This window comes from Ctenocephalides felis, unplaced genomic scaffold, assembly GCF_003426905.1.
Source record: "Ctenocephalides felis isolate EL2017-DRISC unplaced genomic scaffold, ASM342690v1 CF-g0.4_SCAFFOLD_03571, whole genome shotgun sequence".
NCBI lineage: Eukaryota > Metazoa > Arthropoda > Insecta > Siphonaptera > Pulicidae > Ctenocephalides > Ctenocephalides felis.
In genome coordinates, this window is record NW_020539725.1 from 46,037,926 (window position 1) to 46,056,144 (window position 18,219).

General features: G+C 28.8%; 1 long non-coding RNA gene across 1 annotated transcript; it reads left to right on the top strand.

Annotated features, from left to right (window-relative positions):
* The first annotated feature begins 5,756 nt into the window (after nucleotides 1–5,756).
* Nucleotides 5,757–6,716, top strand: LOC113385151. The gene is made up of 3 exons (XR_003367977.1): nucleotides 5,757–5,965; nucleotides 6,042–6,094; nucleotides 6,570–6,716. It is a non-coding gene; the product is annotated as an uncharacterized LOC113385151 (long non-coding RNA).
* Nucleotides 6,717–18,219: the final 11,503 nt, after the last annotated feature.

An 18,219-nucleotide genomic window follows, 5' to 3' on the forward strand; every position in this document is an offset into this window, starting at 1 on the left:
TAGACAAAATGACACAGTAGCATTGTTTAAAATTCGTCTAATTTCAGCAATATTTTCGCAAATGTATGATATGAAAAAATCTATAATTACAATCCTCCAGATATTGAGCGTCATTGTCACAATCTTGTTGGGTATCAGTTCCAACGTGTGCCGCGCCTTCAAAAGTTTATTTTAAATGTGGTTTTGACATATTTTTTTTTGGACTTGTTTATTGTTGTGTGTAATTAATATTTCTATTAGAATCAACTTAAACCAGCACCAGTGATTTCGAACAATTTCATCTTACTTATCAAGAAATTTTGATTTTGTCTATTTTTGTTAACTATCGGACAAAATTACATACTTATACAATAGACAAATTTAAATAGTACTATTTTACATGCACTACGGGGCTATTCATTCTTGGCCAAAAAAAAAAACAAACCTGTCAAGGTAATTGGTTTTAACTTTTACTCCAACTACTTTTAGAAGAAGACCAAATCCATCCGTAAAAAAAGAAAGACTTGCATTTATATAGAAAACACTTATTTACCCATTCTGAGCCCAAACTCTTTGAGTTCATACTATTGAATTAATGTCCCAATTTTTTTATTAGTAAATTTTTTCAGTAATGAATACGTTATTTATTGTGCTTTCTATTTAATTAGAAGACTATGTTACTGGTAGCAAATGAGTCTAAGATGGGACAAAACAATTTGAACTTGTTATATCACTAATAAATAAATGTCATAAATAACGGAACATCATGTCATTTTGTCCTTACGCCTTCTATTATAAAAATTCGTTTATATTATTAAATATAAATGTCAGAAGTTAAAAATTCGGCTCACATACACAAAAGATTAAGAATGACTTAAAACTTACAGATAACATAAAATTACCAAGTCAGAGTTTTTCGTGAAAATAAACTTCTTCGTCGAGAGAATCTCATCCATGGGTTGTCGCACAATTATATATAGATAGATGTATCATTTTTAGTTCGATTTTTCTCTATTCCTACAAGTAGACAATACAAATAGTACCTACATGAAAAACTTTAGCAATCAATTAATCAATGATCATTTATAACAGCTAACAATGAAAAGTAATCAAATACATCGTCAGATGCCCGTAACTCCTAAGAGACAAACCTTGTCAAGTTAACACCTCATTAAGAGGCCGTTAATTATCCGCAACAAAAGACAAGAGCGAACAATACTACGGCCGATGATGGAGCACAAAATAAATAATTAAAGAAAAAATAAAAACTATCAAACAGTAATAAAAAATACTCTAAGCGTTGGGCACATCAAATAGGGCTAAAAATCGCAACTTTGGGACCAAAATTAAAATTTGCTAAAAGCTTATCAAATTATCTGATTTGATGAATTGCATATTTTTTTTATTTTAAGTTTTCTAATAGAAATTGAATATTTATATAACTTCAGCATTTATATTGGTTTAGCAATAACTTTTAAAATTGCTACAGCAGAGTTTTGAAATTTAGGCATGGTCCATTGTTCTACTCTTTGATAAATTTTATATAAACCTTTTAAAACAATTTTTCCTCAACAATTCATTATGAAAAATTGGCTTAGCCATTGTTCCACTTTTTGATGAATTTTTATATAAATCTTTTTTGTTTGTAATATAATATCTTAAAACCTTTGTAGATACTATCATCATGCATATTGTCAACAATTTTTTTTTCGACAATTCATTATAAAAATCGGCTTAGGTTGGAAGTTTTTGGTTGAAATATAATGTTTCAAAATATTATAAACACTATATTATCATTCAAATTGCCAACAAACTTTTCTTCAACAATTCAATATGAAAAATCGGCTTAGGCATCGTTCCAATCTTCAATGAATTTTTATATAAACCACTTTTGGTTGGAATATAATATTTTAAAACCTTTGTATATATATATATATATATATATAGTATAATACTATATCATCATATACAAATTGTTAACAAACTTCTTTTCAACAATTTATTATAAAAATTGGCTTAGGTATTGAACCACTCTTCGATGAATTTCTATATTAGCCTTTTTTGGTCGATATATAATATTTTAAAACCTTTGTAAACACTATATTATCATACAAATTTTCATCAAAATCATCAAAAATATTTTGTTCAAAAATTATGAAGAATTGGTTTAGCTCAAACCTTTGACTATAACTATTCTGCTAGATTCACGATTGATATCTTTCGAAGTTCTTCAATTATCAAATTGATTTCAATCAATTTTGGCATGTTGAAATAGTTTTTGATTAATATTATTCATCTAGTTTTTACTAATATAGTATATATTATAATGCTTGATATAGAAATTAAGTTATCTGAAAAAAGTAAAATGTTTCAAGATTTTATATCGCCAACTGTGAGAATATTAGAGAACACAATTTTTTATGATTTATATAAATTTCAATAGGCAAGTGTAAATAACTGTTTATACCATATATTAGTAAATTTTGTTTACTGTTGTTTATTATTAATAATAAATTATAAAACCCGCATCAATATAAAAGTTATTTGATAAAAATTAAAATTATTCTAAAACTATTTATTGCATATTTTCAAGGAACTAGTTCACTACGAATTATTCAAAATTTCAATATTTAAGTGCAAGTTTCAATATCCAATATTCAATATCCAAGTGGACTTTAGTAAATTTATCCAAGTGTAAATAACTGGTTGAACTAGATTCCAGTAAAATTTTTCTATACATATTTTACGGATGTATATAAAACAAAGAGGCCTTGGCAAAATTTCCAAGGTATTTAAAAATATAAAAAAAGTCTAATATCATATTGTTAAAATATTTACCAGAAAAATATTCCATTCAATTCAATTCAATTATTCAAAATTTAATTATATAGGTATACACAACAGTTTTTAATATATTTTAGCAGATGTAATCTGGCTTATACTACTAAAGTCTACAAATAAAATATTTTACAAATTTTCTAATAATTTATTCGTATAAAAAGTTGGATTATGGAAAGAAATATAGAAATAATTAAATAGAAATATAGAAAAAACTAGTGGTGTATGGCAACGTGCCTTGAGGAAAATTGCTGGAACTTTCCGTACCGAGTTCAAATTTTGAAAATCTGAATTATTTTCTTTATTAAATTTTTTTTGTTTTAGAAATTAAAAAAAGAAATATTCTTTAGTTTTTTTCCCGAAACAATCATTTCGCGCTTCTTTTTGAATCACTAAAAAAAAAGCATAATGTTTTTTGAATCATTCAAATCGGATGCTTATTGCTCAAAAAAAAAACTGCGATTTTTTGTACATTTTGCTCCGTGTTCTCTACAAAAACTAATAATCAGCACAATATCAGGTATCAATCTTTATATATCTCCGATACGGTTCTGTCCTAAATTCGATTCATTATTATCTGCATGAAAAAATATAAAAATCCGCGAAAATAATCACGATGTTACAGGTGTCGCGTAACCGTGCACCCCACGGTTGACATCAGATACGACAACAAAGTAAAAAGTGACGTTAAGAAAGAACGGGGACATTATTAAATAAGGGTAGAAGTATTATCTAATGGCAGAAAAGAAAAATATAATTATAATAAGGGGGTGGTGGATGAATTTGCAATATTGATACTGGATCAAAAAGATTATTTATGTTAGATGCGATTTTATATTACGGAAATGAAATGATGTTGCGGGAATTTAAGATTCTGGTTGAAGCTGTAAGATCAAAGAAGATTAATTTTAATTAATTGAAATTTTTATATTAAACTAGGTGACCCGGCAAACGTTGTCTTACAATGTAAGGTATTTCTAAACAATATCTAGAAAATAAAAAAAAACTATTAATTGTAAGTGTGTAAAGATAAAAAAACAATAAAACCTTAAATTCTTCTTGTTTAATATAATATAGTCCATATTAATAATAATCGTTGGATCATATTGTTCTAATACAAGCAATCAATCAAACTGGAAGTTTTACCCACTTCGTGTGAAAAACATGGTATACTATAATCCATTCCAACGCTTTTTTGGTCTTACTACAATTAAATAATATTCATTTAAAGCATTCTATCAATTTTAATGGAACATAAATGTAAATAACGCTTCGACAAAATATTTAAATTGAAAATGTGAATTATCTACGCGGCATTGAAATAATTTCTTATCTTTTCCACAAATATTTCAAGGATTATTACAAATATTTCAAGACTAAAACTGGCCAAATCGGTTCAGCCGTTATCGAGTTTTAGCGAATAGTATCGAGCCCCATTTTTATATATAAGATATATACATAGAATTATATAAGAGATTATATTTTGTATCCGAATCTTGCTCATGACGAGTATATCCGTCAACCACAGGCTAAGTTGCTCTAGTAAGATTTTAGATGATATGGGTTTATTTTACAAAATCGAAATATTTTATTACTGCATTTTACTACTTCCTTTTTAAAATAAATATATATTACATACGTAATTAAGGAACGGGATAAATAAAATGATATATTACACATATAAGTGTAAGAAAGTAAGAATAGTGTTTGATGTTCACAAATTATTTTTAAAATGAACTGTACAAATCTGTACAAAATATTATTTAAATAGCTAAATCTTGATTCTTATTGACAATATACTTAATTATTTCCAGATTTTGGAAAGTTCATGCAACTTGTCTTAAGGTAAAATGCCACTTACCACTAGTACCTAATTTCTACAGTCAAATTCTAAACAACTTGAAATTGCAGAATATATTTTGTTTTCAAAATTAATTTAAATTGCAAATGGCCACTGTTTTATACGTGGAAATACTCGTCAATAAACAAAAGTCTGCCACTTTTTCGTGACGAGTATATTAGTTAATCAAATTTAACTAGTTAAAATGCTGCCCTATTATGTAACAAGAAACTTGGAGAATAATTTAAAATTCTATTCATAACAAAGGACTCTAGTCAAATTCTATGCCAAATAATTACTGTTATAGTATATTAAATAAGTACCCTCTCAGATTGTGGGGTGTATGTGATAATTAACGAATAAAATCGTTAAAAATTATTTTCCTACATCCATGACATTTTATCAATAATGATCAATATTTGGCAGACGAGACATGCTAAGGCACGAATCATGCTAAAAACCTAACTAAATTTACCCCGGGCTATAATTCACCCCTACAGTAAATGTGCGAAATCAATCGTTGGTGATATTACTGAAATTTTGCTAGTGGTGCTCAAAATAAATAATAAAATATAATATAAAAATATATTTTTAATCTGTGATATAATTATCTATCGAATTGACATACAATAATTTATAACTACTTGATTCTACTGCTTATTAGTTATTTTGAACTTTATTTTTAATATTACTAATAAGTAGCTAAACTAGAACAAATATATAAAAATAAGTAACTTCGACGCAGCATTTGTATAATAAGAAAAAACATAAGTAAATGCTCTCATCATAATTTGGAACTTTATATTTACCAACCGTCTCAATAAAATTTAATTTTCTTTTTTGAGTTGTAATAAATGTTTTTTTATTAGCAATCTTGTAAGTTCACTAATGAAAGAAGTCGAATATGTTATATAATAGAAGTTGTGAAAAATTATTTTTATTCATTGATTTATTTTTTATTTTCAGCAAAAATTTAATTCTCAGAACAGAAAAAGATACCAGAATACAAGAACCAACCATAATGAAATTGAGATGCCAAAGAAAAAACTAATCTTTATGTATTTTAATGTTGGTGATAAGGTTTTTGTTGATCAGAAGTTTCATTAGTGACCATTGTTTTTAAAGAGACAAATGTTTGCTTGTCAAATAATTTACCTTATAGTTTTACTCGATTTTTTTGTGTTTCATAAAAGTCTTTATAATGATCTAGTCAGTGTTCAGTGATAGTGCTTTGCTCCCGGTTCCTGGTTCCTGGTATCTGGTTCCTGGTTCCTGGTTCCTGGTCAGCTCTCTTCTGGAAATTCCGAGGTAATGTACAATTTCTTTAGTACAAATCACAATTTTACAATATGTTCAAAAATAATCTTTTTATTCTATTTGTCAGACAACAAATTGGTAATCGGGATGTTCCAGAAGAATTGGCGATTTTAAACAGAGGTCAGTGCATTTTCATTCCTAGGCATGTATTCTAAAGGTACGGTTACACGTCTCACAAAAATAGATTTTTATCAAATTTTATCGATTTTCTACGCCATTTTTTATCTTATTATTCGATGTTTATCGATACTTTACTCAGCTATTTTTTACGAATTGTAAAGTAACAGCAACTTGTCAATGGGCATAATTTTATACTCTCACATCAGTTGCAAAATGTTTGTGAAAACTCTTAGGTGAACAGTTATTATCACGCAAATTGATTACTATTAATTTAGTTCCATAGACCGGTTGAACCGTAAACTAGGTTATAGTGAGGCAATTCCTGTTAGTTATGTTATTAGATTGTTATTAGATTGCCTAATAAATATATAATTGATATTCATTTATATTTTTTTAATTTGCACAAAATTGTAACCGTACCTCTCACTAATCTACAAATTCCTTTCAGCCTAATTAAAGTCTTTTTAAAATACAGGTGTAGAAGGTTTTAAAATTCGCGTAAATTAATTAATTATTAAAACAAAAGTGATAATTAAATCAATTCTGTATAATTTCGCGTAAAACAATGTGTGTGTGAATAACTTGAATCTATTGGGAAGAAATGCTGACGTCCATGCAGCCTGAGAGGTAAGAACAAGTATATGCATCTGGTTTTATTTAATATAGTTATTATTAGGTGATCAAGCTACAGTGTCCAAATAAACTGAAAGTGAGCTTTTTGCGATGCAATGGTATTGCAATAGACATAGAAATTAAAAATTCTGCTTTTATCACACGATTTGGCAACTTTTTCAAAATCCTGATGTTCATGTTTACTGATCTAGAACATCGAGTGACGCTATGATCTTTTTTGTTGGCTATATAAAATTATATAATATAATCAAGTTAAGTGCATCTCAGATTCCTTGTTACTGTTATATTTACTATTAGAAAACTTAGTGATACAAATATCTTATTTTTTGCGTAATAAAGCTACCCCGTCAATTTGACAGGTTTCCGTAGACACAGGTATACCACTTTTTTTTAACTCGTTTTATTTAGCAATCAGAAATACATAAAGATTACTATGAGCTAAAATGACAATATTTAAAAGCGATGCCTAAGAAGAGCTCCAATGAGTTCTTCTCAGTTTAATAATTCATATGATAATATTATATTAGATCTAATCTAAGACTGTCTAAAGGCCATTGTCGTTTCAATCTCCTTATGCCAAAAGGTTGAGTAATGTCAACTATTGATGCGTTCGAATGTGAGTCCAGTTTGCGTTTGTATTTTTCCTTGAATTCTTTGAACGTTAAATTCACCGTTTTCATGTTGAGGTCACTGTGAATAGTTTCATTTGTTACGTACCACGGAGAATTAAGATTGTACGTAGAATTTTTGACTGAGTTCTCTGCATTATAGCTATATTTGATTTGTAAGCACATCCCCAGAGCTCAATTCCGTAGGTCCAGATTGGTTTAATGATTGATTTCTGTAGCAGCTACTTATTTTCAACAGAGAGCTTAGACTTTTTACGCAGTAGCCAATCAAATTCTTTCATTTTGATCATATGAAATACCACATATGAAATTCAAAATTTAGTAAGTTCACTAAAATTTTAATTATATAATATCTATTAATGAAACAATGAATTTAAGACACAATTTGGTATGATTAGTACAATGGTTTTTTGAGCCTTTAATTTCAAAGTCTGACGGTTTCCGTAAACATAGTTAAATCTAGATCAATGAGATTTATGTCAGGTGCATTCGATAGACATTGCCCAGAAAGGTCATCCTTCACACCTCCTCGATCTATTTCTCTCGAAACGATCTATTTCGCAACCCACTAGGGATGCTGTGAGTGCACTAAGTGCGGAATAGAGTTTTGTCATTATTATGACATCGTAATATAACGAATCTCCGTCGCAATATCGGCGAAACGGATCGTGACGAATCAAGAGGCAGCCGTCACGTTCCAAACGATAACGATATAGGTATCCTAGTCAACTCCGACTACTTGCAAAAAATCAACGAACCGACGAAGACGTAGTGAAGGACAAAGAATTCATATGAATTCGACAAGTTCAACTTACTGACTTTAATTGATTATCTCTAAAATATCATGTTTATTAAACAAAACTGCGTCAACCAAGTACAAAACTGTCAGAGAAAATTTTTTAGTAGGCACGAAATCTCATCTTTCTAACGCCACCTGGCAGAATCCGATCGGACTTACACAAGATAATTCAATTAAATGGAGTCTTGCAACCGAATGGTCTAGGTTTGATTTCCATCTCGAACAGCCAAACAGATATTAGGCAGTGATGACATAGGTACAGACATATATATGTCAAGACAATAAACAAAGTCGGCAATAAAATAAAAACAACTAGGAATACGTTTACTTCTGTGGTTATTTTTTTACAAATTACAAGAATGTATTTTAGGGGGTGTACATTAATTACGTAAGGTTTTTAAGGAGAGGGGGATTTGACAAATAATCACGTCGGGGAAGAAGGGGGTATAGTAAGATAACACGTTGAATTTGATTTTTTTTTTAAAAAATCCAAACATTAAAAAAATTAAAAAAAAAAATACAATTTTGTTTGTAACTAAAAATACACGTTATGTTGGTTGAGGGAGGGGGATAATTTTGAATATCACCACGTTTTACCAAAGGAGAGGGGGGTCCAATATTCCTTAAAAAATCTATCACGTGATTAATGGACGCTCCCTTAGTCTCTTTAATCACTTCACCTAGCATAATTGGTTTATATTAGCAATTTTAGTCAAAGGCAATACACTAATAACTAAAATTAAAGCAAAATAAAAACATTTTTATACACTCCTACCTTTTATCCCATAAAAAATATATATTCTTTATCAATCTGTGAATCAAACAGAAGCTGTTGATATATCTCATTCTTATAATAGACATTATGTGCATTTTTTTCTTTGTATGTCCAAAATAACTGGGCCTATTTTGCCTAAAACTAATCAGCTCATCTTTCTATCAGTAAAAATGTAATGTTTTATAAATAATTGGAATCGGTTGATTTGTGCTCTTATAATAGTGGACAAAAATTTGTATCGGAGCATACATAAAAACATACTTCATACATAGACACACACTCTCATACATACATTTTTTCTGAAGTATGCCAAAATGTTCTGTAGGCATAGAATTGTGAAGATGTACAAACATTTTCACTTTTGATTTTTTTTTATTAATATAACTTATCCTACGGAAAGTTAACAAGTGAGTTTTAAAATTACAGGTAAATAATTCTAGTCTTTAATAATTTAATTTGTTTTTCAAAATTTCATACGTAATCCATTATTTAAAGTTTTTTAACTTCATGCCATCAGATTACTATCAATATTGTTCAATATAAAAAATGTTTTTTTGACTAAAAACATTGACGATGGAACGTATCTAGGTTCCGAAACGTAAATATCAAACATTTAGATAAAATTTACTGTATTTAAATTTTTTGAGATTTAGAAAATTTGGAAAGCAAATAAAACAATATTTATTGGCCGACTCTAAAACTTCCTGATTTGAATCAGAAAAAAACCTGATTCAAATCATGATCAGGACACAAAATACTTTGTATATACATATATACATATATATATATATATATATATATATATTTATATATATATATAATACGGAAATGAGATTCTTTTATATGAGTCGTTTGCCAGCACAGATGGCAGACGCACAATCGCAAAAACCTGAAAAGGTGTGAGAGAGGCTGTTAAGCTTTTTGCAATTTTTAAATCCCTCTGAATTGCGATATGGATCTCCCTATAGGTCGTATTTTATTTAGGAATATTATATTTTTTCTTTTGGATGCAAACGATGCTAACTTTTGTTTTGAGAGCTAAATCAGAGAGCGAACGCTTCTCTGGGATAATGATAGCATTTAAATCGCTAGCGATATCACTGACACTTAAAATGGAGGAATGGATCCAGTAAAACATTATAATTTAAAGATATAGATTGGAATTAATAAAATTTAATTATTTTTATTATATTTTACCACTTTACACACTACTTTTTTTACATTTAAACAAATACCAAAATAATTTCTTGGAGATACAGGAATAAATTAATAAAGAAAAGTTTACATCAGATATACTCTTCTGGGATTTTGATAAAACTTTGCATGGCGATAGAGTTGATAGTCAAACCAAATATCTTAAAATATTATAGGCCTATAAGAACCGGTTTAATTATAAAAATTAAATAAAGTTTTGAAAAATTAGCCGCGCGCTGAATAATAGTACGCTTACAATTTCTCAAGCAATAATATCTGTGGATCAATTACTATTTATCACTCAGAATTAATTCCAAAGTCTGAAAAATTCAGTGGAAATTTACTCTGTCCATATTTTGACAACCTTTCCATCAAAATAATTATAACACCCAGTTGTGCATTTTGCTGTTTGATTCATTCCGAGAATGACGATATCATGTAGATATATCATGATTTCTGTAATGATTGTTATAACTGCGTAAACTTTATACGATTCATCTGAGTTTCTGTATTTCGTAATGATGTCAATATCGGAATATCAGAACACCGTTTTGATTGAAATTTATTCAAAGTATTTTAAAAGTCGTGATATAGAGATGAATCTAATACGACGAGAGAAATGGATCTGGGGTAGCTTTTAATGATCATGAACGCGAGGAATTATTAAGATAGTAGATAAATTTGTTTGAATGGTAGTTTAGATTAATCATTTACTATTACTGATAAGGTCATTATGTTATATTAATGTACATTTACTAAGCAGGTCATTATGTTACATTAATGTACATTTACTAATAAGTTTCAATTCTGAAACGTTCTTGAAAAATTAAAAACTGTTCGAAAGATATTGGTTGGGAATCAGTTTTAGGTAAAAATCGACCATTTTCTCGAAATTAACTGCTGAAAAAAAATTTGCTTTTTTATTGAACCTTTTTTTGGCAATAGATATCAAGGTCTTATAAAACATACTAAAATGTTACATCCCTACGACAAATAGTTTAATGTTAAAAACTCATCAAAGTTTGAGAAAATATTATAGTCAAAATATCCATCAGATGTGGCTTTTGTGATGTGATATGTCAAACATTATCAATTCATTACAATTTAGAATAATAAGCTACAATTTTAGGGCAAGCGATAACTTTATTATTGACATAAACAGTTCAAAATTTTATCTAAATTTCAATTTCGATTGATTAAGTCAATTCTTACACAATTCGGGAAGTTCATGCCACTTGCCTTTTAAGGCTAAATGCCACTTTCAACCAGTTTAATTATAACCCATTGCCGTTATTGATCTAAATTCAAATAATGACGTGGCATAACAAGTGCACTATTACTAATCATGATTAGTAATGAATGCGGTATAAATATTCTAAATTGATGAAAAATAAATTATAGCTTAGGTATATATTTTTTTATAATAATAATTTTTTTCAGCTTGTTTTTAACCATAATTATTTAGAGTATGGTTTTACAATTTGAAGTTAAAAATTACCTGTATTTTTATAAAAATTTTACTTACTTTAACGTTGAAAGGCGATTAAAAAAACAGTGGTTTTAAAAATAGTTTTACTAATTCCAAGATCCTATTCATCAATCCAATCCATCATTGGCAATATTTTATCTTACATGTCGCGGCTTTGCTGGAGAATTTTTTTTAAAACTATTAAATCGTGTTTTATTTTTAACATTCAGAAATACTATAATAGTCTCCAATGGGACAAAAAAAGTGCCAAGTTTTTTTCAATAATTTGCGAATGCGGTCTTTATAAATCCAACCATATTGCGATCACAAATCGAATGCCGACATATGGACCAACTTACACATTTATATAAAAAATAACAATATTTTTATTTACTTTTTGGTTATATCCAAGTGTATTGTATATTAAATAGATAAAAATAGTAAATAGATAGATAGGTATATTGTGATCCACCATCGTGGACCCCCATTTTTATTCCGCAGACCCAGATTTTTTTTTTCGCTGACATGGACCTCTTGATGGTTGTCATGGTTCATGACATGGACTCCTGGACCTCATGGATCCCTGGAGGTTCATGTGGATCACTTTGGGAATCGCTGAATTAGATGTTATAAATTACTACTTAACAAGAGCCAACTATGTTATAAAGATTCGGGTTTGACAATCTTTAATTCAATGGATAAATAGTTTGCAAACCGGCTTTGATATTGGCACTGTTTTTATACCAATTAAACTTAATTATGCTTTTTACTTCATTATTTGTCTCTTATGGTGTGATTTGGTGGAAACTAAGCCTTCTGTTGAGGAAATCTTGTGAAATTTTAAATCTTACAAATGTGGTGACGACGAATGATTATGACGATACCACATCATGGACCTGCTTTTGTCCAATTCCTCAATAAATTTATTTGCATTATTATGCTGCTCAATTAAATGCTCCTTCTGGACTAAATGTCTGAATTTAATTTTTGTATCTCAATTATTATCACAAAGCCCTACTATTGTATTCGACCATATAAAGAGTGGTTTAAACTCTCCGTTTACGTCGATTGAAGTTTTGTTACTGTCGTATTTTAGATTAGTCATGGCTTGTAATTATCTCGAGATCCGACAGTCAAGTTTCCAACAAGAAAAAACGAAATAGGTGTTAAGCAGACTGAACATAAAGACCACCTGTGCTGGGACAGACTCTTGTTCGATTGATATGTGGAGAGGAAATGATATATTAAAATCATTGAAGGTTTTTGTAATAATTGATTCAATTAAAATTCAGATACCAATAATGGAGTATTTTGCTCACAAAGTGCGTGGGAATTAAATATTTTAATATATTTCAATGTTAATTAAGATTCGCGAAAAAACTAAAAAAATAACTAGTGGTGTATGGCATCGTGCCTTAAGGTATGCTGCAGGGACTTCGCGTACCGTAACGAAATGTTCGAGGAAAATATGTTCTCAAATAGAATATTATTAATACTGTAACATTGTCTAATATTTAGTTATAAGAACTATATAAATTGAATTGCAAAGTTAAAATTATTTATTTAAAGTATATAAGTGAGCTTTAGAACTTTAGCCAGAATTAAAATTAAAATCTGAATTATTTTAGATATACAAAAAAAATTCCAAAAGCAATTGTTTTGTCAACACAAGCAATAAGTTTTTTGAATCATTTAAATAGGATGCTTGGTTCTCTCCAAAACTGCCATTTTTTGCACATTTAGCTCTGTATTTTCGAAATGGCTAGACCTGCCTCTTCCCATCACTAATCACCACTTCTCCTAATCATGACAAATTGAATGTGTTTTAGATCATTCAAATCGGATACTTCTATTTCCATTCTGCTTCGTAGATTATGATGGAAACTTCTCATTTGATGATCAAAACTAAATTTTATGTATGAATATTAAACTAAATTTTATGTTCGAAATATCAAAACAAAAGCATAAACGATTTCAAACTTTGTTTTGAATTAGTGTTTATATATAATTGATAACTATTTAAATAAATTCAATGTAAATTTATTCAAGATGTCAATAACAGAATCTTATTTACAAATATGGCAATAGATGAAAATAGAAAACTAGTGTGAAAAAGAAAACCGATTTCAATAATATCTACAAATAAAATGCAATTTAAAATAGCTTTTTTACTTTTATTTTATTATTGAAATTGATTTTCTTATAATTTATTTAATGTTTGATATTAAATATATTAATTTTATTTAACGCACATACTTCGTATGTATGCCCTAAAAGTTCATGATGCTCCAAGCTTTAGTGTTTTTTATAATTAAATCACATTTCATAAGCTTCCAATATTTTAGAATGTTTGTTTATATCTTGAATTTTATCGCAATCTCATTAATAACATTTAATTACAAACAAACTACCAGATCGATTTCGGTACAAACTATTCAGCACTATTCTCAACTTGATATATTTGGAATAGAATTGAATTTTCAAAATTGTTTAGAATTTTATAGAAATCGCGATTTATAATCTACGCGTAGACCCAAACTATAGACTGTTTTTTTTTTACTATTTTTCTAAAATTTGTCACCCCTTTTACGAATTAATAGCTACATACTTCAACTAATGCAAAATATAAATTTCATGGATCCATTTTTTACAAAGATAACACTGTTTATAACCTTGATCAGGTATTTTGACAAATTCATCAAGCGAGTTGGAATAACTATTGATTTAATTTATTTCTTGTAAAATTGTTTTTTAACTGAGTTTGCATTTTTGTTTACAATTGTTTATTGTTTACACATTTGTCAGAGTAAAGGTTTAGTTGGTTCTTTTCACAACCAACATTTCAGCTATTATAGAGGTTATATAAAGACAAACCAACATTTCAGCTATTATAGAGGTTATATAAAGACATCTATTGTAACTTAAAATTAAGAATACATCTTGTAAAACATGTGATTAATGTACACTTAAAACTTATATTAAGGTCTCATAAACTAAACAACAGTGCTCACAACGAAGAAAACACTTTCGTTATAGATTTTAAAACATCGCCATTTATTTCCTGATAGCGACTTTGCTTGATTTGAAGCAATGTCTAATTACACATCCTTTCCCTTTACATACTTTCAAATATTGTTGTTAAGAAATTCCAAACTTCACTTGTTTTTGTGATTGGTGGTTGATCCTTTTACCCGCGGACCTTTAAGCCCCTACACATTTTCGTGCAATTCGTTTATGAAAAACATCTGCATTACAATGTATTATTTTTCATAAAAAAACATTATCCACGTTCATTATAAAGCATATGATGCGGATTTTAATTATCAATACCTTCCCAGTAGGTCCATGTACGCCGTTGATGATGGACGGTCAAACCGTTAGTTTGCTCCCGCTAATGAATAGATAACGCGACATCGACATCGACATCGGCTCCATATACGTGCGATCAGGGTTCAAACTGGGATTTTTTGCGGGAAACGAAAAAAAAATCAACAAAAAATATTAAAACGAAATAATAGATATCATTATTAGAGACGTGGTATCACTAACGAATTTATATGTACGTGGATTATTTTTAATTATCGTATTTTTTGTGCGCGTATAACGGAATATTTGGCTACAAAAAATGCTTTTTTTGCCAAGTTAAGCTGATATGTAAAAGCATTTTGGGGGAAGAATAGATTGGAATAGTGAAAAATGTAATGAAATATGTGGACAATCGTTAGGTTAGGTTTTTTAAGTAATTGAGTCAATTTTATAGAATATACATAGATTTCGCACGTAATTGTATTATTTCAATTTACTAGAGCTGTTTTAATTATAAACTAATAGGCTTAGAAATTTAGGATGTGAGTAGTTTATTCTTTTATGAATCCAAAAATATTTTATTGGATATACTTTTCTGTACTATGTTTTAAACATTTTGTTTGAGAAGTTACTATATATTCGTCTGGTCAACCTTTGTATTTATTTCTTATATCTTACATGATTTACATCATCTAAGTTAGTTTTTAACATTTTACTTAAATGTTAAATAAGTGTAAAAATAATAAATGATCATGTGTATAATATTTTATATTTCATATTTATTAAAACACCTTGTGTATTGTTGGCTTACTTAGATTCACTGAAAATTTGAATATTTTGAAATTGAATTTCAATTTGAATTTGACCTTTAAATTTATTTTAACCTTTCATGAAGTTTCTTTTGGCTGAATTCTAAATCGAATGACAGCAAATTTGGTAAAAATTCATTCGATGTAGCTCGATAAGGACCTAGTGTTTGTAAGTTTTGTGCGACGGTCAGCCAAGCCGTTTCTTCATAATTGACAGGGAAAAGTGAACATTTTCAATGTTTTAGCTATATCTTGAAAAGACATAAAATATCCAAAAACTGTTCGAAAAATATTGGTTAAGAATCGCGTTGATTAATTAACTTCCCGTAGGGCAAGTTATAGTAATCGCAAAAAAATCGAAAATGAAAATTTTTATATATCTTTACGTTTCAGAGGTTTCTGAACATTTTGGCATACCTTAGAAAAAATGGATGTATGTGTGTGTGTGTGTGTGTTGTGTATGTGTGTGTGTATGTGTGTGTGTATGTAGTATGTGTGTGTATGTATGTGCGGATACAAATTTTCGTCGACGATTTCGGGAACACGGATCAACCGATTTGAATAATTCAAAAAACATTCGATCCGTATTGATAAGGAGACGTGCTGATTAGTTTTTGGCAAAGGCAGGTCAGACCGTTCCGAAGATACGGGGCAAAAAGTTCCGAAAACGGTAACTCAGTTTTTAAGAGAACGGAGCGTCCGATTTTAATAATTCAAAAAATATTTTATTTGTATTGACAAGATGAAGAATCGATACAACTTTCATGAAGGTAGGTCCAGCGGTTTCGGAGATATAAAGGAAAAAGTAAAAAAATGAGCCATTTGGCGGTCAAAAATGATCATTAGACATATGCACATCAAATTATCAGACATTTTATAGAGATTTTAACAATAAGTATACATTTTGTTAACATTCTATCGGTTCCGTACCAATGCTTATGCGTTAGACAGCGACGCGGCGCTTACGCGCTTTATATTTTGTCCCTATGTAGTTAAAGCAGTACGATTGCTTGAAAAAAAGTTCAGATCTTCCACAATATGTCAAAATAAAGAAAAAAAATTTTTTTTCAAAAAAAACAAATTTTTTAAAAAAAAAAATTTTTTTTTAAATTTTTTTTTTCAAAAAAAATAATTTTTGTACAATTTATAGTTTCTCAAAAATCTTATTTTTTCAAGTAATTTTTTTTCAAAAATGTTAATCGTTTTAAAAAAAAATAATAATTTTTGGTACGGGAAGTTCCAGCAATTTGCCTTAAGGCACGATGCCCTAATTGCCTTAAGACAGAATTCCACTTACAGCTAGTTTTTGGCATGTTTTTGGTAAAGATTGATCGGGCCGTTTATTTGTTACAAAATTTTGAACAATTTTTGTTTTGACAATTCTGATGAAACTTTGTATAACGATAGATTTCGTACTCTGAAATAACATACTAAAATATTATAGGACTACGGTAAGCGATTGAAGTAAGAAAAAATCACAAAATTTCAAAAACGTTCGTGCGATTATGCGATTTTATGCCGACATATATACGAGAAGAAAAATTTCGTATATACGTTCCGAGTTTCGTAGGTAGCTACTGATTACAGCTAATGAATTTTAGGTATAAAACGCACCAATTTTAAAAAATATTTTGAAATTGAATTTCAATTTGAATTTGACCTTTAAATTTATTTTAACCTTTCATGAAGTTTCTTTTGGCTGAATTCTAAATCGAATGACAGCAAATTTGGTAAAAATTCATTCGATGTAGCTCGATAAGGACCTAGTGTTTGTAAGTTTTGTGCGACGGTCAGCCAAGCCGTTTCTTCATAATTGACAGGGAAAAGTGAACATTTTCAATGTTTTAGCTATATCTTAAAAAGACATAAAATATCCAAAAACTGTTCGAAAAATATTGGTTAAGAATCGCGTTGATTAATTTATGGCATGTTTTTGGTAAAGATTGATCGGGCCGTTTATTTGTTACAAAATTTTGAACAATTTTTGTTTTGACAATTCTGATGAAACTTTGTATAACGATAGATTTCGTACTCTGAAATAACATACTAAAATTGTATAGGACTACGGTAAGCGATTGAAGTAAGAAAAAATCACAAAATTTCAAAAACTTTCGTGCGATTATGCGATTTTATGCCGACATATATACGAGAAGAAAAATCTTGTATATACGTTCCGAGTTTCGTAGGTAGCTACTGATTACAGCTAATGAATTTTAGATATAAAACGCACCAATTTTAAAAAAAGAATGTTATCATAACTGCATCTTTGGGATGCAAATAGGTAGAAATTTTTAGTTTTTCAGTTCGAAGAAGAACAAGCATAACATAGCGTTGCCATACAAACGATACGTTATCGCTTATTTTACCGCAGAATTGGTCCCTGAATATAATTCTTTTAGTAATATTTGATTTATAAAATAAATGAATATAATGCTATTTATTCACCGACGCCATGTCGCTTAACCTTTATAATGAACTCCGAACTCAAACGAATGCAAAATATTCATATGAA